Consider the following 23712-nt stretch of genomic DNA (forward strand, 5'->3'; position numbering starts at 1 on the left):
GCTATGAGCAAATTGCCTGCTGCACTTCAACATTACTGCACTAATTACACCTCCAAAACGTACATTGGTTGATTTTAAAATAAGCATTGTTGGTTTGGGAACATGCTGAGATTATGAAAGAGGTGTGTGTGTGGTGAGGGGGGGGTCCTACTGCAAAATAAGGTGTTGATCTTCCAGAGTTTGGGGTTCTCCTATACTGAAGCCTGCTCGGGTGGGCTGGTGGGGAGATCTCCCAAACGGTAAAACTGGTTGCAGCTGGAGGTTATCAGCCCTGCTCTGTGCAGTTAACACTTAACTTGCTCCCAGCCTTTGAGAATGTGAAGGGTGTTTGATATAACTGTGGCTGACAATCTAATGGCCTTCAGTCCTTTAATTGACGGCAGAGTTTAATATAGTGAATACTTGGTACAAATGTAACTTAATGGCAAAGGTGGATATAGAAGGGCAGGTTGTTCTGCACATCTGTCCCGATTGCCATTGCACTCAACTGCCCTTTGAGTGAATTCACACCTTTGTCGATTCCAGCTGTTGACCTGTGAGTGAACGTAGTGCTTCCTGGCGCTTCCAGAGTTTTGTAGATGACACTTTTTGAGCCTTATTCACTTGCCTGTGGTTGTGTTCTGCTCAATGGAGCAGTGTGTTCTAGACAGCACCTAGGATTAGTTGTGAAATAACGGTGGACAGAGCAATGCTCTCTCTGCAACCTACTGTGAAGGATGTGCTGGAATGAGTGCTAGGCACCAAGATTAAATAGTTAGTAACAATCACCAAACCAGGGTATTTCAATAATGGGTCTCTGTACAAGCCGAGGGCTGTGGATGGTTCACACTAGATCCTAGCTGTCCTGTTCTTCAAACTCCGAGCAGGTGAGAGTAACAAAGAGTAAGTTTTCTGCCACAGTCCACACTCACTGGTTAATCTTTCAAACTGAAGGACTGGATTTTCAAACCATAATCTGGATAAAATACAGAGGTCTTTGCAAGGGTTTGGGTGGGGGGAAGGCTGAGACAGTCAGTGTGTGTGGTCTGTGCAGAGATCTGGGATAGAACCAGACTTGACCATGGCTCTCTTTCCCCGTATGTCTCTGAAAGGCTAATTGTGTGAAGGCTTTCCCCATACTCCTTTAAACTTTACAAATAATTATCCACTTTGACAGTAAAGTTGTTATAGATTCTGTTTCCCACAGCGTTTCTGGGGGGAGCATTCTTCGCCCTGTCGATCTCCAGCTCAAAGATGATGTTCTTTTTATACTTTTGTACTTTTAGTAAATACCACGTTTCCAATTCACTGATCTCTGGAGTTAGGTTTTCCTCATTTATCTAATAAAAATCCCTCATTATTTAGACACATCAATCAGATCTCTTAACCTGCTCTGATCCAATGAATGCACCTCTTTGGTGCAGTTTGCTCTAGGGTATGTGTTTATGGGGTTTGTCATGCTCCTGCACACTGCTGAGTTGAATGATAACTTCTCCAGTGCAGGGGTTGTGGTTATGGCCCTGATACTGTTTACTCATAAGCATTGCTATAACTCACTGTTGGTTTGACGGTAAATATTTTAAATATTGTGACTTATTAAAGGGGCATCAACCTCTTGGGAATGTATCTTGCAAACTATTGTTCTTGACACAGTCCAAGGCAAGTGCTAGTGCTTTATTAGTGGGCATTACCACCATGGTAAGTCTGACTCGCAGCTTCTGCAGCTGATGTCCCACAGACAGAATAGTTATGCCACATTCTGTGCTTCAAGTCTGTCCCCTTTGAACTGGAATCTGAATACTCCATTAGTGAGTTTAGCAGGTTGTTCTTTGATACTGTGTTCTGACTGTCAACATACAGGATGGGAGTGTTTGAATGTTGAGTGTTTCACTTGATTCAGCGAGCAATGTTACATCTCATTATTCCCTACACTGAACTGCTGGTGAATGGCTGAACATAAGAGTGAGACGTACCACATCGAAGGGTACAAACATAACATAGGTCTAGGACCCAGCACTGCTGTGGCACTGACTCAAGTGCAACCTGCAGAGTATTTCCGTAAAGCTGCTGTCATTACCATCGTAATCAGTGTGGTGAGCTGAACACCTTATTCTCTGAAGTGTTTCGGTGTTCACATTTTCCATATAACTGTGGCCCGGTCACAGCAGAACCTCAGATTATTGGGACCACAGACCCTGCTCAGACTGGTGAGTGTTCCAAAGTCATCAGACATGTAATGTTACAGGACATAGTGACTGAGATACAAACCCATTTCTAGTTAAAGAAGGCTGCCACACAATAGGTTAAAGTGCTTTAAAAATATTTATTGTAACTCAACTGACAAAATTATGCTTTGTGAAGATTGTTATTACATTACATATATTGTTAATTCCTGTTCTTTTCCAGTGCTCAAGTAATGTACTATTTATTATTTTTTTAAGTCAATAAACCATTTTATTTCACTACAACTGAAACAATTTATGACTCACCGTTTGGTAACAAATATATTAAAGTGTATTTCCTACATTACAGCAATAATCACATGTGAAAAATACATTGGCTGCAGAATGCTATGGGAAATCCTGAAGTGAAAGACACAGTACAGATATTGGATAGACTTATCTTGTTTAATGTTTCATGGGACTCCTACTGACCTCACTAGTATATGGACAGCACTGACACTTAGATTAAAAGTCACTTACCGACTTGCAGATCAAGTTCAGGAAGGGATCGGAGTTGTTCCTAGCTCCTTCGTTAGATGAGGCTGGGAAATTGATCTGGACAGATCTACAACTCAACTGGAACTTGCTCCAGCTTTCTGGGACGTTTATTTGCAGAGGCAAGATTCCTACTGCACATCACTTGAGGTGCCTTATACAGTTAACTTCATAAAGGTGGAGAGAAATTGGACCATACCTTGGTTTTAAAGCACCAAAAGCAGTGTTTGGAAAGCACAAGTCCATTTGAAAATATTCTCACCTACATCTGCATGGAGTTTCCAGATTCTGACTGATTCTGCTCGTGAAGCTCCCGGGACTTTTTAATATTCCCGCTGTGATGTGCCGCATTGACTTTAATATTTTGTTTCCCTGTTCAACTCAACATTTTCTGGGAGAAAGCCAGGGTAAGAAATATTTTCAATAGAAATTGACATTATTAAGTGTTTCACACGACGTACCAACCAAAAGTGCAATATTGTGAGCTGTGCCAGACTTGTATCCTTTACTTAATTTTGCAATGGCAAAGAATTGGGAGATTCTGTACTGCAACTGTGCCTCTGTCTTCATTGGGAAGGTCCAGGGCGATGTGTCCATTGTTGACCTTATCCTATTGCCGATCTACACATAAGTGGCCAAAGACCTGTTCTTTAAGGTCAGTGAGAAAGATAAAAACAGAAAATTTGGAAATACTCAGCAGGTCAGGCAGCATCTGTGGAGGGCGAGACTGGGTCAATGTTTCAGGTTGAAGATCCTTCATCAGAACTGGAAAGGTAAGGAAACGGAGATTTAAGGGTGGCAGGATTGGGGGGAACAGGGAACGACCGTGGGAGGGCAGACAGCAAAGTTGTCCAGGTGACAGAAATGCTGCTGGAACGGTGGTGAGTGCTCACGAATCACAGGATCTGTTGGGAGGTAGGTGAACAAGTGTAGTAGAGAGTGCTGGACTGAGTTGGATACAAAACACAAAATCTAGCAGGTTCTGGAGATGGGAAATAAAAGAGAATTCTAGGCAGACAGAAGAACAGAGTTTGTGTTACAGATAGATGACCTTCCATCGGAACTGATCACCTCCAGCCCAAGGGAAAGGCTACTTAACCGAAAATGATTGAATTTAGTATTAAGTCTTGAAGTCCGCAAAGATGAGGTGCTGTTCCTTGACCTTGCAATGGGATTCTGCCTCCTACATTTTTCCAACAATGGCAGTGGTGAGAGTGGGATGGGGAATTCAAGTGACGGGCAGCTGGAAGTTCAGGGTTCCCCTGCACACTTAACGGAGGTCGACTACAAAGCGGTCACCCAATCTGCGTTTGGTTGCCCCCAGGTTAGGGGAGTCCACATCATGAGCACTCATTGTGGTGCACTACATTGGAAGAAGTGCAAGGGAGTCACAGCTTCGCCTGGGGAGGATGTTTTGGGTCCCTGGAAGGAGGGAAAGGAAGAGACAAAAGGGCAGGGGCTGCATCTCCTGCTGTTTGGTATTGGTATTGGTTTATTATTGTCACTTGTACCGAGGTCCAGTGAAAAACTTGTCTTGCACACCGATCGTACAGGTCAATTCATTACACAGTGCAGTTAAATTGAGTTAGTACAGAGTGCATTGATGTAGTACAGGTAAAAACAATAAGATAAGTTTTCTTTATTAGTTGCATGTACATCGAAACACACAGTGAAATGCACCTTTTGCGTAGAGTGTTCTGAGGGCAGCCCGCAAGCGTCGCCACACTTCTGGCGCCAACATAGCATGCCCACAACTTCCTAATCTGTACGTCTTTGGAATGTGGGAGGAAACCAGAGCACCCGGAGGAAACCCACGCAGACACAGGGAGAACGTACAGACTCCTTACAGACAGCAGCCGGAATTGAACCCGGGTCGCTGGCAATGTAAAGCGTTACGCTAACCGCTACACTACCGTGCCTGCCAACAGTACAGAGTGTCACAGCTACAGAGGAAGTGCATTGCAGGTAGACAATAAGGTGCAAAGTCACAACAAGGTAGATTGTGAGGTCAAGAGTCCATCTCATCATATAAGGGAACCATTCAATAGTCTTTATCACAGTGGGGTACAAGCTGTCTGTAAGCCTGGTGGTACGTGCCGTCAGGCTCCTGTATCTCCTGCCTGATGGAAGAGGAGAGAAGAGAGACTGCCCTAGGTGGGTGGGGTCTTTGATTATGCCGGCTGCTGGCTGTTGCATAGAAAATTGCTGTAACAAGTAGAAGAAGCAAACTGGCCACTTCTGATGGAAATTCATCCCAACGTTGCATCAGCTGGGTTTTGCTCTCCTGACCCGCTGAATGTTTCCAACATCCTCATTTATTTCCAGTTCCCAGCAGCTGCTGTGTTCTCTCTCTCCCAGTTCCAGATTTTTCATAACTTCACCCTTATTTATCGCCTATTTAGAAGGAGCAGCTGTGATTTAAAAAGAACTCACAACTTCTCGTAGGCAGCACCAATGGTATTTCGGTCACCTGGACACCTTGTTCTCCAACCCTACACAGACAATCAGCCCTCACCCCCTCTGCTTCATAAAACATTGTTTTCTCACTTTTCCACTTCAGATGAAACGTTATCAACTCTCCACAGACGCTGCCTGACCTGCTGAGTGTTTCCAGCATTTTCTGTTTATATTTCAGATTTCTAGTGTCCGTAGAGTTTTACTTCTCCATAAGACAGTGGCCTTGGTCCAGTTTGAGGTTTGGTCTAATGACCCCTTGTGCCAGCCATCTCAACTGAGAAAGGTGGACCAGTTTCAGTATCTGGAGGGCACCATCTCTAACAGTGGTTTCTGCAACAGAAAAACTCTCAGCTGTTCCTGAATAGAAGTCCTCGATGAAACAATTTAACCCCTCTGTCGAAACGAAGATCTACAGTCGACTGATCCCAACATCTGTATGGTTCTGAGACAAACTTTTTGTGGATGGCACATTAAACAGGTAGAACTGGTTCCCTTGGCCTCTCTGCTCCACAATGAGCAGGGCACAGTGGTGGAGCTGTGGTTACATTACCAGACCAGGAATCCACAGTTCACTTCCCACCACCGCTGTGAAATTTAAATTTATTAATTGCCTGAAATATATTAAAAAATTAATTACTCATTATTAACAATAGTCACAAAACTACTGGATTGCTGAACACCCCCATCAACTTCACCAACGTCCTTCAGATATCCCTACCCTGTTTTGATCATCTGTGACTCCAGACCCACCACGAATAAAACCAGAGGGACCATCACGAATGATCTTGGCACTGGGTTTGGTGAAATTATTTGCAACCCAAAGCCCTCCCCACAGACATTTGGAGACCGGTATCTCCAGCTGGGAAGAGCCAAGCAACAGCCTGATATTATCGCATGCGTTACAGACTCTTCCAGGACAAGGGAGACACCGCAGATGCTGGAATCTGAAGGTGAAAAAAGGCGCTGGGGGAATTCAGCGGGTGAGAGGGAAACAGCCAACGTTTCAGGTCAAGACCCTTCAGCCCCCTCCCCCCCCACCTGGATCCACCTATCACCCAGTTCAATTCCGGCCGCTGTCTATAAGGAGTTTGTACGTTCTCCCTGTGTCTGCGTGGATTTCCACCGGGTGCTCCGGTTTCCTCCCACATTCTAAAGATGTACGGGTTAGGAAGTTGTGGGCGTGCTATGTTGGTGCCGGAAGCGTGGTGACACTTGCGGGCTGCCCCCCAGAACACACTACACAAAAAGATGCATTTCACTGTGTGTTTCGATGTACATGTGACTAATAAAGAAATTTTACATCTAGTTCTTGCACCACCCCTTCCCTCTACCTTTTTGTGCCATCTCCCCCTTTCCAGTTCAGATGAAGGGTCTCGATCCGAAACATCAACTGTCCATTTCCCTCCACAGATGCTGCCTGACCCGTTGATTTTCTCCAGCACCTTTTTTTGGGCTTCTCCAAGACAATCCTTGAGTACGTTGTGGTCCGCAGCAGGGAATGAATGAACCTGCACAAAGGAGAAATCTATTTGTTTTTCCCAACTATCTGTTACAGACGCTTCTATCCATGATGGCACGTAGGTGACGACCAGGTAATCCTTGTGGAGATCCTGTCTAACCACCAGCACAGAGCTAGTAGCACCGTGGTATACAGGGCTTCTCAATGCTGGCTCCAGTCTCCATGTAATCTAATGGCATCATATGCAACATGGTCAAAGAACTCTCCTGATTACTGCCTACTGTCCTTCTTTGACTGATGGATCTGTGCTCCTCTGTGTTGAACCAGTGAGGGCAGAAAGGACACACAGTGTCCTCTGGGGGGGGACGTCCATGTCCATCACCAGGGAGAGGCTTGGAAGTACCACCACTGGTCGAGTCCTGCAGGATGGACCAGCTCTGCAGCAGGTAGTGAATGATTCCGCACATCTATTTTTCCCAGTTATCTGTGGCAGGTGACTTTGTCCATGATAGCACTGGTGGGTGACCGCCGGATAATCCTTGTATTGGTATTGGTTTATTATTGTCACTTGTACCGAGGTACAGTGAAAAACTTGTCTTGCATACCGATTGTACAGGTCAATTCATTACACAGTGCAGTTACATTGGGTTAGTACAGAGTGCATTGATGTAGTATAGGTAAAAACAGTAACAGTACAGAGTAAAGTATCACAGTTACAGAGAAAGTGTTTCGATGTACGCGTGACTAGTAAAGATATCTTATCAATGCTGGAAGTGCTTAACAGGTCAGGCATCATCTGTGGGGTAGAAGCTGTCCTTAAGTCTGGTGGTACGTGCCCTCAGGCTCCTGTATCTTATACCTGATAGGAGAGGGGAGAAGAGAGAATGACCTGGGTGGGTGGGGTCTTTGATTATACTGGCTGCTTCACCAAGACAGCGAGTCCAAGGAGGGGAGGCTGGTGTCCGTGATATGTTGGGCTGTGTCCACAACTCTCTGCAGCTTCTTGCGGAGGTGAAGTCCCAAGATCCCCTCCATTGTAGTAAATGGAGGGAACCTGGCAACTGAAAACTGGGTGTGGACCATCAGCAGCAACATGCATCACAATCTGTCACCTCGTGGCCCCCCCCCCCCTCCACTCTACCGTTCCTATCGACCGTGACATCAGCCCTGGTTCAGTGCAGAGTGCGGACGGCTATCCCGGGAGCAGCACCAGGCACATCAAAAGCTGAGATCCCAGCCCGCTGATTCTGAATGTGATGCATCCAAGCAATCCCACAACCTCCGCATCAGAACAAAGTTCTGCAGTTCTACCATGTCGGGTCGTGAATGGTGGTGGGTAACTAAACGGCCAATGGGGACGAGGGGCTCCAAGACCAACCCCATCTCAGTACCGGAGGCCCAGCACATCAGTGCATGAGATATAACTGAAACATTTGCCACCACTTTCAGCCAGAAGTGCCGTGGATGATCCATCCATTCCTCCTGAGGTCCCGACCATCAGAGGAGCCTGCCTTTAGCCAATTTGATTTGTTCCACGTGATACCAACAAACAGTTGAGAGCAAAGGCTGTGGAGCAGGGAACATCCCAGATCAGGTACTGAAGACTGGTGTATCTCTGGGTGAGGTTCAATGCTGGCATCTACCTGACGATGTGAAAATTACCTGGTATATCCTGTTCACAAAGCAGAACGCAAATCTATCACGTAAAACAGCCTCCCCCCAATTGACTCCATCTACACGTCCCACTGCCTTGGGAGAGCAGCCAACATAATCAGGGACCCCTCCCACCCCAGTTATTCTCCCCTCTCCCATTGGGCAGAAGATACAAAAGCCTGAGCACCATCAGGCTCAAGGACAGCTTCTATCCCACTGTTACCAGACCTTGAACAGACCTCTCATACGCTGAAAGATGAACTTGATCTCCCTATCTACCTCCCCATGGCCCTTGCACTTTATTTGTCTGCCTGCACTGCACTTTCTCTGTAACTACAACACTATATTCTGCACTCTGTTTTCTTTTACTACCTCAATGTAATTACTGTATGTATGGAATGATCCGTCTGGATGGCACGCAAAGCAAAATCCTTTCACTGTATCTCGGCACAATTAACAATAATAACAAACCAATACCGGAACAAATCTAATCGAGCTAATTACCAATCAATCAGTCTCTTCTCAATCATTAGCACAGTAATGGATGGCAGGCATCATTGATGGTGCTATCAAGTGGTGCTTTCCAATAACCTACTCACCAGTGCCCAGTTTGTGTTTCATCAGGATCACTCTGTTCCAGACTTCCTCACAACCTTGGTCCAAAGACCTGAATTCAAGAGGTGAAGTGACGGTGACTGCCTTTGACATTAAGGCAGTGTTTGATCATCTTCAGACTTTTAGATATTCAATTGCAGGAGGTCCAGCTCATTCCAATGACTGGATCAGGCACATGAATGAAGAACAGGAATGGGTAAACATAAAAGCAAAAACTGCAGATGCTGAAAATCTGAAATAAAAGCTAAAAATGCCAGAAACACTCAGCACGTCAGTCAGCAGCTACAGGGTTATTGTCAGAGGTCAACAACCTTTCATCAGAACTGGAAAAGTGAGAAAAAAAGTATGTTTTAAGAAGGAGAAGGGATAGAGAGAACAGAGGCAGTGTCTGTGATCGTGAGCAGACCAAGATTGTGAGGTGAGCAGACACTGGCATTGTTCCGTGCTTCTGGAGAAGGTGCAGCTCCTGCCCTTTCACCTCCTCCCTTCCCACCATCCAGGGTCCCAGACAGTCTTTCCAGGTGAAGCAGCACATCACTTGCACGTCTTCCAATCCAGTGTACTGCATTGTCACAATGTGATGCCTCTACTTTAGAGAAACAAAAATGCAGGTAGGCTGGTCATTTTGCAGAGCATCTGCATTCAGCCCACAGCAGTGACCCCGAGTTCCCTGCTGCTGTCATTTTATTCACCACTTCTCCCCCATTCTAGTCTCTCTGTCTGTGGCCACCTGCACTTACAATGAAGACCAACACAAGCTTAAGGAAGAACACCCCATCCTCCATCTGAGCACTTTGTAGCCTCCCGGATTCAATATCAAATTCTACAACTTTGGGTAACTTGCTTTCTCTGTCTGTAAATGTCTGCTTTAAGTTACACAACAGTGACATTGGCTCGGCATTTCTCTCTCCATTAGTAGAGCCTGACCTGCTGGGCAGGTCCCACAGCCTTGCTAATAGCAACACCTGGCGAATCACAGCTCGTGTCTGGAGGAGCTGTAAGTAGACAGGTGAATGGGGGCAGAGGAGAGAAAATAACAGATGTTGGAACTGTGAGATACAGAACAATGCAGTTGCTGGAAACCTTAACTAAAAGGGAATGCTGGAGGCTGAGTGTTACCGTTGGAGGACATCACATCAGAATTGACCACAAATGGGATGGCGGGTTATCTGAAATTGTTGAATTCAACATTGGATCCTCAAGGTGCCAAGCTGGAGCAAGGATTGATGATCCTTGAACTTACTTTGGGCTTCACTGGAGCAAGGTAGGAGGCCAAAGAAAGAGACGTTAAAGTGGAAGTGAGTTGGAGGATTAAAGGGACGGGTGGCTGGGAGTTGAGGGTCAGTTCTGCAGATTGAATGGAGAAACTCTGCAAGGCAGCCACCCAATCTGCATTTGGTTCATCTGGTGTAGACTGGAATGCAACATCGACACTAAATGCAACGCTTTACATGGAAGAGGTGCAAGTGAATCACTGCTTCGCCTGGAAGGAATGTTTGGGATCCCTGATGGTGGAAAGGATAATTGGAAGTAAACGGGTTGGCGTTGCATCTCCTGTGACAGAGTGCGAATGTGTCGTGAGAAAGGGAGAGAACGCTGATGGAGATGGAAGAGGTTATTTTTTGGGGAATTTTGTGGGGGGCAATTAGTTTCAAACTCTGCAAGGAATCAGAATCAGATTTATTATCACTGACATATGGCATCATGAAATTTGTTGCTTTGTGGCGGCAAGACATAAAATCTATAAATTACAAAAACAAATAGTGCCAAAAAAGGAATAACGAGGTAGTGTTCATGAATTCATGGACCGTTTAGTAATCTGATGGCAGAGGAAAAGGAACTGTTTCTAACTCAGTGAGTGTGGGGCTTCAGGATCCTGTACCTCCTCTCTGATGGTAGTAACGTGAAGAGGGCATGTCCCGGGTAGTGAGGGTCCTTAGTGATGGATGCCGCCTTCTTGAGGCACCACCTCTTGAAGATGTCCTTGATGGTGGGGAGGGTTGTGCCTGTGATGAAGCTGGCTGAGTTTACAAACCTCTGCAGCCTCCATACCAGGCAGTGATGCAACCAGTCAGGGTGCTCTCTACCGTACGTCTATAGAAATTTGCAAGTGTCTTTGGTGACATACCAAATCTCCTCAAACTGCTATCAAAGTAGAGTCGCTGGCTTGCCATCTTCATGATTGCATCAATGTGTTGGGCCCAGGATAGATCCTCTGAGATGTTGACACCCAGGAACTTGAAGCTGCTCACCCTTTCCACCGCTGACCCCTCAACGAGGACTGGTGTGTGATCTCCCGACTTCCCCTTCCCGAAGTCCACAATCAGTTCCTCAGTCTTGCTGACGTCGAGTGCAAGGTTGTTGTTGTGACACCACTCAACCAGCCGATCTATCTCACTCCTGTACACCTCCTCATCGCCATCTGAGATGCTACCAACAACAGTGGTGTCACGGGCAAATTTATAGATGGCATTTGAGCTCTGCCTAGCCACAGTAGGGAGTAGGGTCGTGTTGGAGAAAAGTTGGCTGTGTTGGGACAGCGATCGAACAAGAGGTGCCAAGGTGGAGTGGATGTCGTAAGAACTGAGGTGTCAACCCGGACACTTCAGGGAGAGAGAGGCTGTGTGTCGCTGGTGGAAGGTGGTACCTACGGGGTGAACAGGTGGAGACTAGTCCAGTTGTAGGTCAATCGTCTGCATTCACTCTCCTTCACTCCCACGTCCACCTTCTTCAGCGTGCGAGGGACTTATTGAGCTGCTCAACGATCCTTTGTTCTCAAAGTGTGGTCTCCTCCCTCCTGTGAATATTTTATTGAGCAGATGCAGAAGCTAACCCTCTTACCAGGTGTCAGGCTTATTTCCTGCTTCCTATAAAAAAAACTCCCTTATTTGATTTTTTTCTGTAGTTATTCCCCTACACTTATTGTTTGCTTTTGATTGCTCAACCCCTTCAAACTAAAGAACCAGAGACTCTCGTGGACTCTTCATTTTTAGTGCATTCCATTTAATGGGCCTTATCCATCATGTATCTAGACATCTCTCGTTGCTATTTCACTGGCCATTTTCTACATCCATGGTTTCCTTTTTCTACAGCTGGTGGCAATGCTGCAGCAAATCTTCAATCAGAGCTCCAGAACTCGTAAGAAATCAGATCGGGAAAACTTTCGGCCCCTCGAGTTGGCTCTGCTGTTCAATAAGACGATGGCTGATCTGATATTGGTCTTAGCTCCACTTTCCTGCCTGGTCCCCATAACTTGAAGCTTCACTGAAGCTTGGCACTTGATGTGCACTGTTGCACATCAGTTAGTGTTGCTGCCTCGCAGCTTCTGCGTCCCGGGTTCAATCCTGACCTCGGGTGCTGTCTGTGTGGAGCCTGCACATTCTCCCTGTGACTGCGTGGGCTTCCCCTGGGGTGCTCTGGTTTCCTCCCACTTAGAGTCACACAGCACGGAAACAGGTCCTTCAGCCCAACTCGTCCATGACTGTGTTGCCCAGTGAACTAGTCCCATCTGCCTGGGTTTGCCCCACAGCCCTCTAACCCTCCCCTATCCATGTACTTATCTCGGGGGCTTTTGAATGTTGCTAAAGTGCCCGCCTCAACCACTATTTCTGGCAGCTCGTTCCAAATACGCACCACCCTTTGTGTGAAGAAGCTGCCCCTGATGTCCCTCTTAAGTCTCTCGCCTCTGATCTTAAACCAATGCCCTCCTGTTAAATCTGAAAAACATGCCGGTCAGTATGTTAATTGGCCACTGTAAGTTACCCTTAGTGTAGCTGGATGGTGGGGGAATTGTTGTTAATGAGCAGGGGAATAAGTGGGGAGATGGAAATGATCTGAGCCAGTACAGGTTTGAAGAGTTCAATGCCCTCCTTACATGTTGTGAAGAAGTACCAGTGAGAACATGAGCTAATAGCTCTGGCTCCCCTGTAGGCCAAACATTTTCAACCTGGACTTCCTTCCCCGAACTACTCCCCCACTCTGGCTGAGCTTACCATCACCACCCTATGAAATGTGGCTCAGATTTTGCCCGTCAGCACTCAACTATGCTAAAGACATTAGATAAACACAGGCTGACATTTCTGAAGACTCTGTTCCACCAAATCTTGTACTCATTTGATTTTCACCATCTGTTTCCATTAGAACCCTGTTAGGTTGGCCGCTCTTTAATCATTGCTGGGCCCAGGATAGATTCCCTGAGATGTTGATGCCCAGGAACTTGAAGCTGCTCACTCTTTCCACTGCTGACCCCTCAGTGAGGACTGGCGTGTGTTCAAACCTGGAGGGGAACCTGCAGGTGGTGGTGTTCCCCTAGGTCTGCTGCCCTTGTCCTTCCTGGCGGTAGAGGTCGTGCGTCGTCGGAGTAGCCCTGGGTGAGTAACGTGTAGATGGCAGCCAATGTGGAGGGAAGGAAGGCTTAGGGAGGGAGGTGGGTTGTCAGTCAAGCAGTCTGCTTTGCCCTGAGTGCCGTGCTTCTTGGAGCTGTACTCGTCCGGGCAAGTGGGGAGTGTTCATCACATTCCCGGCTGTGCTTCCCGAGAGGAAAAAGGCCTTGAGATGTCAGGAGGTGAGTCACTTGCCACAGGATACCCGCCTCTGACCTGCTCTTGACCTGGTGGTATCATCAGTGCAAGGCGACCTGAATTCACATAGCAATGGAAGTCAAAACAGAATTGGTATTGGTATCAGTTTATTATTGTCACTTGTACTGAGGTTCAGTGAAAAGCTTGTCTTGCATACCGTTCGTACAGATCAATTCATTACACAGTGCATTGAGGTAGTACAGGGTAAAAACAATAACAGAATACAGAGTAAAGTGTCACAGCTACAGAGGAAGTGCAGGTAGTCAATAACGTGCAGGGTCATAACAAGGTAGATTGTGAGGTCAAGAGTCCACCTCATCGTATAAAGTAATCGTTCAATAGTCTTATAACAGCGGATAGAAGCTGTCCTTGAGCCTGATGGTACGTGCCCTCAGGCTCCTGTACTTTCTGCCTGATGGGAGAGGAGAGAAGAGAGAATGAGCCGGGTGGGTGGGGTCTTTGATTACACTGGCTGCTTCACCAAGGCAGTGAGAGGTAAAGACAGAGTCCATGGAGGGGAGGCTGGTTTTCATGATGTGCTGAGCTGTGTCCATAACTCTCTGCAGTTTCTTGCATTCCTGGACAGAGCAGTTGCCGTACCAAGCCGTGATCTATCCAGACGGGATGCCTTTTATGCTGCATCGATAAAAGTTCAAAGGGGACGTGCCAAATTTCTTTAGCCTCCTAAAGAAGTAGAGGTGCTGGTGAGCTTTCTTGGCCAAGGCATCAACGTGGTTGGACCAGGATAGGCTGTTGGTGATGTTCAGTACAAGGGACTTGAAGCTCTCAACCCTCTCGACCTCAGCACCATTGATGTAGACAGGTGCATGTACACCGCCCCCTTTCCTGAAGTCAATGACCAGCTCTTTTGTTTTGCAGACATTGAGGGGAAGGTTGTTGTCATGACACCATGTCACTGAGCTCTCTTATCTCCTTCCTGTACTCTGACTCATCGTTATTTGAGATATGGCCCACTATGGTGATATCATCTGCAAACTTGTAGATGGAGTTAGAGCAGAATCTGGCCACACAGTCATGAGTGTATAGGGAGTAGAGTAGCAGGCTGAGGACGCAGCCTTGTGGGGCACCAGTGTTGAGAATAATCATGGTGGTGGTATTGCTGCCTGTCCTTACTGATTGTGGTCTGTTGGTCAGAAAGTCAAGGATCCAATTGCAGAGGGAGGTGTTGAGTCCCAGGTCTCGGAGTCTGGTGATGAGTTTGCTTGGAATTATAGTATTGAAGGGGGAGCTGTAGTCAATAAACAACGGTCTGATGTAGGTGTCTTTACTGTTCAGATGCTCCAGAGATGAGTGTAGGGCCAGGGAGATGGCGTCCACTGTAGACCTGTTCCGGCGGTAGGCGAATTGCAGTGGGACTCAGTATTGGTATTGCAGAGGCATTTGGTATTGTGGGTCATATAATTAATGGCTTTAGCCAGAAGTGGCATACAGGAGAGGGGAGAAAAGGGTAATAGGGTCCCTGTGCACAAATCAATCACCTTCCCATGTTCACAACAGTGACCGCACTTCAAATGAATGTCATTAAATGTAGAGTGTTTGAGACATCCTGAATTGCGAAAGATGTGATAGAAATGCAAGACTTTCCTTCCCCATTATTTGGGCAGCACAGTGGCACAGCTGGTATTCTATGCCTCTCATAGTCTTATATACCTCTATCAGGTCACCCCTCAGCCTCCTTTGCTCCAGGGAAAACAATCCCAGCCTATCCAATCTCTCCCAGTAACTAAACTCCTCCAATCCAGGCAACATCCCGGTGAATCTCCTCTGCACTCTCTCCAGTGCAGCCACGTCCTTCCTACAGTGTGTGGACTAATTGTGTTCATGTGGTTCCATAAACCCGTACACTTGTTACTTACAGCTGGATGTGACACTGGAAGTCAGATTATACACTGTTTTGTGATTAATCATCGAATCACTCAGAGGCATAAACCGCAGGAACTGGCCTTGCAGCTGGCCACATCTGTACCAACTATCAAACACCTATCCATGTTAATCCATTTTTTCCCTCTTGCTCCTCAGAAATTATTGCCATCAAACACCTTATTTTCCTGCCACCCACTCACACTTGGGGCAAGTTCGGTGGGATGTGGTATAGGAAGGGGTATCTGGCAGAGACTGGGAGTTCCTGGAGCTGCATTAGAGAATGGGAAGACGACAAGGAGAGTGTTGGAGAAGTCACATCCAAAGGTGAAGAAGGCACTGATGGCAGACAGTGGTCTAGGAGCTGAGGCAGGGACATATATGGGCAGGTCTTCCTTGTGATGGATGGGTGAACAGGAACATTAAGACTCTGGACAATCTGGTTTAGCCTGAGGGCATTATTCCATTGGAGCCATTGACAGGAATGTAGAGTTACCAGCGAGGATGAAAGATGCTGGCTTCCATCTTCTGGTGTTTACCCGCAGGCAGTGATACTTACTCCCAAACTAATGCCTAGCATTGTGAGAGGCAGGTAAGAGCTCTGGAGAAGTGGTAGTTGGTTTATTATTGTCACATGTACCGAGATACAGTGAAAAGCTGTTGTTTGCGTGCCATTCAGGACAGATCATTCCGTACATAAGTACATGGAGGCCAGAGCACCGCCCCTACCCTCCGTGGATGAGATGAGCCTGTGCTGGAGAAGAGGGAACGTGGATTAAAGGATAATGAGTGCTCCACATTGGAATCAGTCCATTGAAAGGAAGAGGAAGCCATTTCAGACAAATGCAGAGATCCAAGTCTGTAAATTTACAGCTGGAAGGGGATTTACCATTGAAATTAAACTTGCAAAGTTTTCAGTGATTTGATTGGTTGAGCTTCACTTTTCATTTTATTGGTGGATTTTTCCTTGCTGTGTTCATTCATGTTGTCTTACCTGACTAAGGTAACCCTTCCCTTTGGTGGCTTTCCAGCCAATTATCTTCCCTACTGATCGTTTGCAGCTTCAGTAACAGAAAATTTCCCAAGAATTGGATATAACGAACGGTAAATGTATCACTTTGTTTTTAATTATATGACCAGCGGATCACTTCAACTGTCTGGATGAGTAGTTAGTGTTTAGAATGTTGTTCTGTTTACCTATTAATGTGGCCTGGTGCACTATAAATAGCAAATTCAAGGTCATTAAATCCACTTATAAACTGCTGACTCCAGTGAGAAAGTACTTTGATACTTCAAAACATTAAAGAAACATTAAAGAAAATAAAAAAAACTGCAGGTTGCTGGAAATCTGAAATTAAAAAATAGAAAATGCTGGAAACTGGTGTATTACTATGAATAAATATCATTTCTCTATTATCAATGTCTACAACTGGAACTTGATACATGCAATTATTTCAGTAGATTAGTTTGGCTGAAGGTTATGACTTTGTTCAATCAGTGCTTGGTTCGAAAGCAAAAGATGCAAAAGATCTCAGTTGATAGGAAATATGTGGAGGTACAGGCAACATTTCCAATGATATCAGGTCACCTTGTTTAACTGCCATTCCCATTTTGCTCTCAGTTGTTCTCCTGAACTCGTATCGTGTTCCTGCTTGCTGCTCTCCGCTGAACACTGAGGCACATCACCAGTGGTCCCTTCGCCCTCGCTCCTATCCCCCCTCCCCCTCATTGTGTGTCTGGATTTGGGAGCCGTCACTTCCTTGCTGCTGGATCTCTTTGGGAAGTGGGGGTGGGGGGTGGGGTGGTGTGCAGGGGTGGTAAGGAGTCTGCTGTACTGATAGGAGACTCAGTAGTTAGAGGGACAGACAGGAGAGTATGTGGCTGCAAGTAAGACTCCAGGATGGGGTGTTGCCTCCCTGGTACCAGGATCAAGAGTGGTTACAAAACATTTCCAAAGGGGAGAGCCAGCAGCCAGAGGTCATTGTACACATTGCTACTCATGATGTAGGTAGAAAAAGGTCCTGCAGAGTGGACATAGGAGGTCAGGCAGAAGGTTAAAAAGCAGGACCTCCAGGGTGGTAATGTCTAGATTACTCCCTGTGCCACGTGCCAGTGAGGGTAGGAGCAGGAGGATAGAGCAGATGAAAGCTTCCCTGAGGAGCTGTTGCCTGAGGGAGGGATTCAGGCTCTTGGACCATTGAGGTCTCTTCTGGGCCAGAGGTGACCTGTACAAGAGGGATGGGTTGCACCTGAACTGGAGGGGGACAAATATTCTGGTGGGGAGATTTGACAGAGCTATTTGAGAGGGTTTAATCTGGTAGGAGGGTGAGACCCAAAGCAGTGTAACAGATGGTAAAATAGAAGCCAATATAGAGGTTAAAGCAAGCCAGTCCTGTGGGAGGACAGGCAGGGAATGTGAAAGGTCTGATTGGCTAAGTTACGTTTATTTTAATGCAAGAAGCCTGACAGGTAAGCGGGTGAACTCAGGGCATGGGTTGGCAGCCACGTGGGACTGGGAGGTTCTAGCTATTATGGAAACGTGGTTGAGGTAGGGGCAGGATTTGGCGGCTCAGTGTTCTGGATACAGATCCTACGGGTGTGACAGAGTTGGAAGTAAACGAGGAGAGGGAGTTGTGATATTGATTAGGGAGAATATCACGGCAGTACTTAGGATATTCTGGGGGGTGGGGATGTACAACGAGGCTCTATAGGTAGAAATAAGAAAGGTGAGGTCACTCTGATAGGATTATGCTATAGGCCCCCACCCCTCCAGTAGTCAGCGGGAATTCGAGAAGCAAATGTGTAGGGAGATCGCAGATAGGTACAGGAATAATAGGGGTTGTAATAGCAGTGATTTTAACTTCCCTAATAAGATTAGATTTCTCTATTCATCACATGTACATCGAAACACAGTGAAATGCATCTTTTGCGCAGAGTGTTCTGGGGGCAGCCCGCAAGTGTCGCCACGCTTCCGGCACCAACATAGCACGCCCACAACTTCCTAACCTGTACATCTTTGGAATGTAGGAGGAAACCCACGCAGACACGGGGAGAATGTACAATCTCCTTACGGACAGCGGCTGGAATTGAACCTGGGTTGCTGGCGCTGTAATAGCGTTACACTAACCGGTACACTTCTGTGCCTGCCCCTACACTACCGTGCCTGCCCCTATACTACTGTGCCTGCCTGGGACTGCCATATTGCTAAGGGATCAGATGGGGCAGAATTTGTTGACTGTTTCCAGGATAGTTTTCTGAAGTGATATGTAGATGGCCTTTGTAGATAAGAGGCTATACTTGACATCCTCTTAGGACATGAGGCTGAGCAAGTGGCTGAAGTGTCAGTAGGGGAGCACTTTATGACCAGTTACCATAATTCTTAGTTTTCAAATAGATAGGACTGGTCCACTGGTTAAAGTCCCAAATTGGGGCAAGGTTTATTTTGAGAGCATTGGACAGGAACTTGCAAAGGTGGATTGGAAGAGGCTGTTAGCAGGTGAAGGGACGTCTGGCAAGAAGGAGGCTTTTAAAAATGTGATTGGAAGAATTCAGGGCCAGCACATTCCTGTTAGAGTGAACGGCAAGGTTGGCGAGATTAGGGAACTCTGGATGGCGAGGGATATTGAAGCTCTGGTCAGGAAAAAGAAGGAGGCATATGTCAGGTATAGACAACTGGTGTCAAGCAAGTCCCTTGAGGACTCTTAAGGGATGTAGGAGTACAGTTAATAAGGAAATTGGGAGGGCAAAAAGGGGACATGAGATATCCCTGGAAGATAAGGTAAAGGAGAAACCTGAAAGATTCTATAAGTATATTAAGAGTAAAGGGGTAACTAGGGAGGGAGTAGGTCCCCTTAAGGACCAGTGCGGTAATCTATGTGTGGACTCATGGGAAATGAGTGAGGTCTTAAATGAATATTTCTTGTCTGTACTTGCCATGGGGAAGGATGTGGAAGCTTGTGGGTTCAGGAAAGAGATCGGCGATGTTCTGAAACATATAGACATTATGAAAGAGGTATTGGCAGTCTTGAAGCGCATAAAGGTGGATAAGTCCCCGAGGACTGGTGTATCCTTGGATGTTGTGGGAAGCAAGGGAAGAAATTGCTGAGGCCCTGGCAGAGATTTTTGTTTCTTTGCTAGTCGTGGGTGAGGTACCAGAAGATTGGAGGGTGGCTAATGTTGCAAGGAACCGTCAGGGAACTACAGGCTGGTGAGCATTACATCAGTGGTGGGAAGTTACTAGGAGGGATTCTGACAGGATTTATTTGCACTTGGAAAGGCAAGGACTGATTAAGGATAGTTAGCGTGGCTTTGTGTGGGAAATCATGTCTCATGAACTTGATTGAGTTTTTTTGAAGAGGTCACCAAGAGGATTGACCAGGGCAGACAGTAGATAATATCTACATGGACTTTAGCAAGGCTTTTGACCAGTCCCCCACAGTAGGCTGGTCTGGGAGGTTAGAACATGTAATCCAGGGTGGGCTAGCCAACTGGATACAGAATTGACTTGATGTTGAGACAAAGGATGGTAGTGCAGGTTTGCTTTTCACCTTGGAGGCCTGTGTCTGGTGGTGTGCCGCAGCAATCAGAACCGGTGCTGGGTCCTCTGTTGTTGGTCATACTTATTAATGATAGGATATGAGTGGGAGAGTCTCGGATCCGAGGGCACAGCCTCAGAATAAAGGGACATCCATTTAAAACTGTGATGAGGAGGCTGGTGAATCTGTGGAATTCGTTGCCACAGAGGGATGTGGAGGCCAAGTCATTGGGTGTAAGGGGGTTAAGGGTTGCGGGGAGAAGGCAGGAGAATGGGGTTGACAAAAAAAATCAGCCATGATTGAATGGCGGACAGACTCGATGGGCTGAATGGCCTAATTCTGCTCCTCTATCTTATGGTTGACCATGAAGGAGGCGTGATTGGTAAGTCTGTGAATGACACCAAAACTGGTAATATAGTGGACAGTGAAGAAGGTTGTCTAAGGTACCATGGGAATGTTGGTCAACTGGGAAAGTGGGAAAAGTAATTGCAGCTGGAATTTAACTCAGACAAGTGTGAAGAGATGCACTTCGGGAAGTTAAGCCAGGGCAGGACATTCATAGTGAACGGCAGGGCCCTGGGGAGGTTGTTGAACAGGGAGACCTTGGGGTACAGGTGCATAGTTCCCTGAAAGTGGTAACACAGGTAGACAGGGTGGTGAAGAAGGTGCATGGCTGTCTGGGATGTCATGTTACTGTTGTACAAAACATTGGTTAAACTGCACTTGGAGTATTGTGTACAGTTCTGGTTGTCATACTACAGGAAGGATGTGATTAAGCTACAGAGGGTTCAGAAGAGGTTCATAAGGATGTTACCAGGACTAGAGGGCATGAGTTATAAGGAGAGACTGGATAGGCTGGAGTCTTTTAATCCTGGGGCATAGGAGGCTAAGGGGCGACCTTAGGGGTTTATAAAATCATGAGGGACATAGATCGGGTAGACAAAGTCTTTTTCCCAGGGTAGGGGAATATAAAACCAGAGAGTATAGGTTTTAGATGAGAGGGGAAAGATTTAAAGAGGACCTGAGGGGCAAGTTTTTCACACAGAGGGTGGTAGGTATATGGAACGAGCTGCCAGAGCAAGTGGTGGAGATTTGAAAGACATTTACAGATACGTGGATAGGAAAGGTTTAGAGGGATATGGTCAAGGGTAGGAAAATGGGACTAGCTTAGATGGTCAGCATGGACCAGCTGGGCCGAAGAGCCTGTTTCTGTGACACTACAAGTGGAGGGAACAACTTCACAGACTTAGTTTGACACCTACCTTCGGTCTGGGAATGGGTCCTCAAGTGAAACATTTACCTGTGATCTGTAAGATATCTGACGCTTCTGTAAACGAGAATGATTATTTAACTTGTTGTATGTTTGTTGTAAATGTTAACACAGTTGTAAATTGTTAACTGGGGAATAAAGTTTATTTGACTAGTCAGATCACCAGGGAAACTTTCAAGTTCTCTGATTGGTTAACACTTTATTCTGGTTAGTTAAATGTGCTCTGGTTGGTTCAAGTCCTGCCTGGTTAGTTAAATGTGCTCTGGTTGGTTAATGTTATGCACGGTTAGTTAAGTGTGTCCTTGTTGGCTAAGCTTGATATCGAGCTATTGAAGTCGACTTCTTCATTGAGATCCTGACTTTGCTTTAACATCGACTCTGCAATTGAATCCTTCAGGTCATTTCATGTTTCACATGTTGATTGACCCCAATTTGACGTTCATGAAAGTGCAGCAGCTCCTGGTCTCTGGTTGTCTTGGATCTCCTCCCAAGGGTCATTCCCTGTCAGGTCCAATGGCCAACCCATGGTTGAAGAGGAGACGCCCAGACAACTTTCATTTTGGGAACTGGAAGGTCAAGACCCTCATGGACAATTCCAGCTGTGATTGACCTGGAAACTTGGAGCCTATGTCATTGAGATGGTCACTCTGAGTGAAGCATGGTGACCAGGAGATGGGCAGCTGAAGGAACAAGACAACGTGCACACTTTCTTTCTAAAAGGTAAAACCGGACAGATCCACCATTCTTATCGGGTGGGTTTTGCCATCAAGAATGAGCTATTCTGGCATCTTGGTGTCCCCTCAGGCTCACTCTAACACAGAACCAGCATACCATGGTCATCAGCACATACCCTGGAAGCCACTGCTGTACCAAGGAGGATTTGTGCTCCAACCTTGAAAAAGCCCTGTCATGGACCCCTAGGGAGGCAAACCAGTCCTCCTGGGTGACTTGAATGCCAGGGTCAGAAAGGACAGAAACCTCTGGCGAGATGGACTAGGGAGAGCTGACTCCTCCCTACAACATGCTTGGAACGTTCACCTTCACCAGAGAGATAATCACAGAAACTAGTTAACACTGGTTAGATTAAGTCATCAACTCAGCAAGAAACTGCAGGGGTGCCCAGATCACCTTGACAGGTATTGATGACTGTTATCTCCATCAGTATAGCTCCAATGGAGACATTGCTGAAAGAAAATTAATGCTGAAAGTCTCAAGGACCTCACAAAGAGGCCTCCCTTCAGACAGCACCTCCCTGACAACACCCAGCCAATAGAAGCTGCTGAGTGGCCATAGTGTCGGACTGCCTGAAATATCCACCATAATCAGCAAGGGGAGACACTTGGCCCCTCTACCTATAACCCAGTACTGGTTTGATGGGAGTAACCAGGAGATACAATAGCTAATCAATGCAACAGCAAAACTCTTGGATTGGAAACTTCTCCGTGTCTCAAGGGAAGAGAAAAAAGTTCCACAGGCACCTGAAGGCAGAAAACCTGTAACATAGCGAAGAGAAGATGGTTGGAAAGAGCACAGGAGATCCAGTGACTGGCTGATGATGACTCAATGCACAGATTCCTTTGTGCGGTCTGCGGCCTAAACCCCAAGAGCCCATCCTGCTGAGTCAGGACCGGAGGAGAGGTTTTCAAGGATGGAGAGGCAGTCAGCCTGCACGAAAAGGAATGATCTGAAGATCTCCTCAACTTTGACTCTGTCCTTGCCAAGAACACCCTTGACTTCATTCCACTACACACCATCAGCGCAGTCTTAGGCTATCCAAGCCACACAAGAAGTTGACAGGCGAAATGCCAACAAATAAACAAGATCTCTGGATCAGAGATTATCCCTGCTGAAGTTCTAAGGCTCAGCGGAAAGAAACCTCAGTCACAAACCCGGGAAGAGAAGGACAGGTCAATGGACTGCAGTGATGCTGCTGTTGTGACGATCTTGGAGATAAATCTGATTGTGGCAACCACAAGGGGGCCTTCCTGATATCTGGCACAGGGAGAGCCATTGCTGGGGTCCTCCTCAACCAGCTCCTCCCAGAGGAGGAAAAGCTGCTCCCTGAATCATAGTGGCAATTCCATAAACCAAGAGGCACAACAGAGATGATCTGCACCACACAGACACCACAGAGCAACATCAACTACAGTATGTGGCCTTCTACGACCTCACCCTGGGGGCTTCGACTCCACCAATCAGGAGAAGCTGTGAAGCATCCTCCTGAAGTTTGGCTGCTCTCAGACGTTCATGGTTGTGGCCACGATGGTAACCAGTGGATCCACAGCAGGCTGGGCTGAGTGGAGATTGGTGGCAAGCCCGCTGTGTAACTGCTCTAACCCTTTTCTCAGTTTTTTCCCGGCAACATTGCTCACCTCCACGAAGTTTCCAACTGGAGTAGAGCTAGTCTCATAAAAGGAAAACTGTTCAAACTTAATCGCTTCCTCTCCAGAAATAACATCACTCAAGCCCTGGTACTTAAGGTGGCACTGTGGTGCAGCTGGTAGTTCCGTCTCACGGTTCCACCCCGACCTCCAGTGCTGTCTGCGTGCGGTTTACACGTTCTTCC

The sequence above is a fragment of the Pristis pectinata genome, chromosome 32 (assembly GCF_009764475.1).
Source record: "Pristis pectinata isolate sPriPec2 chromosome 32, sPriPec2.1.pri, whole genome shotgun sequence".
NCBI classification, from domain to species: Eukaryota; Metazoa; Chordata; class Chondrichthyes; order Rhinopristiformes; family Pristidae; genus Pristis; species Pristis pectinata.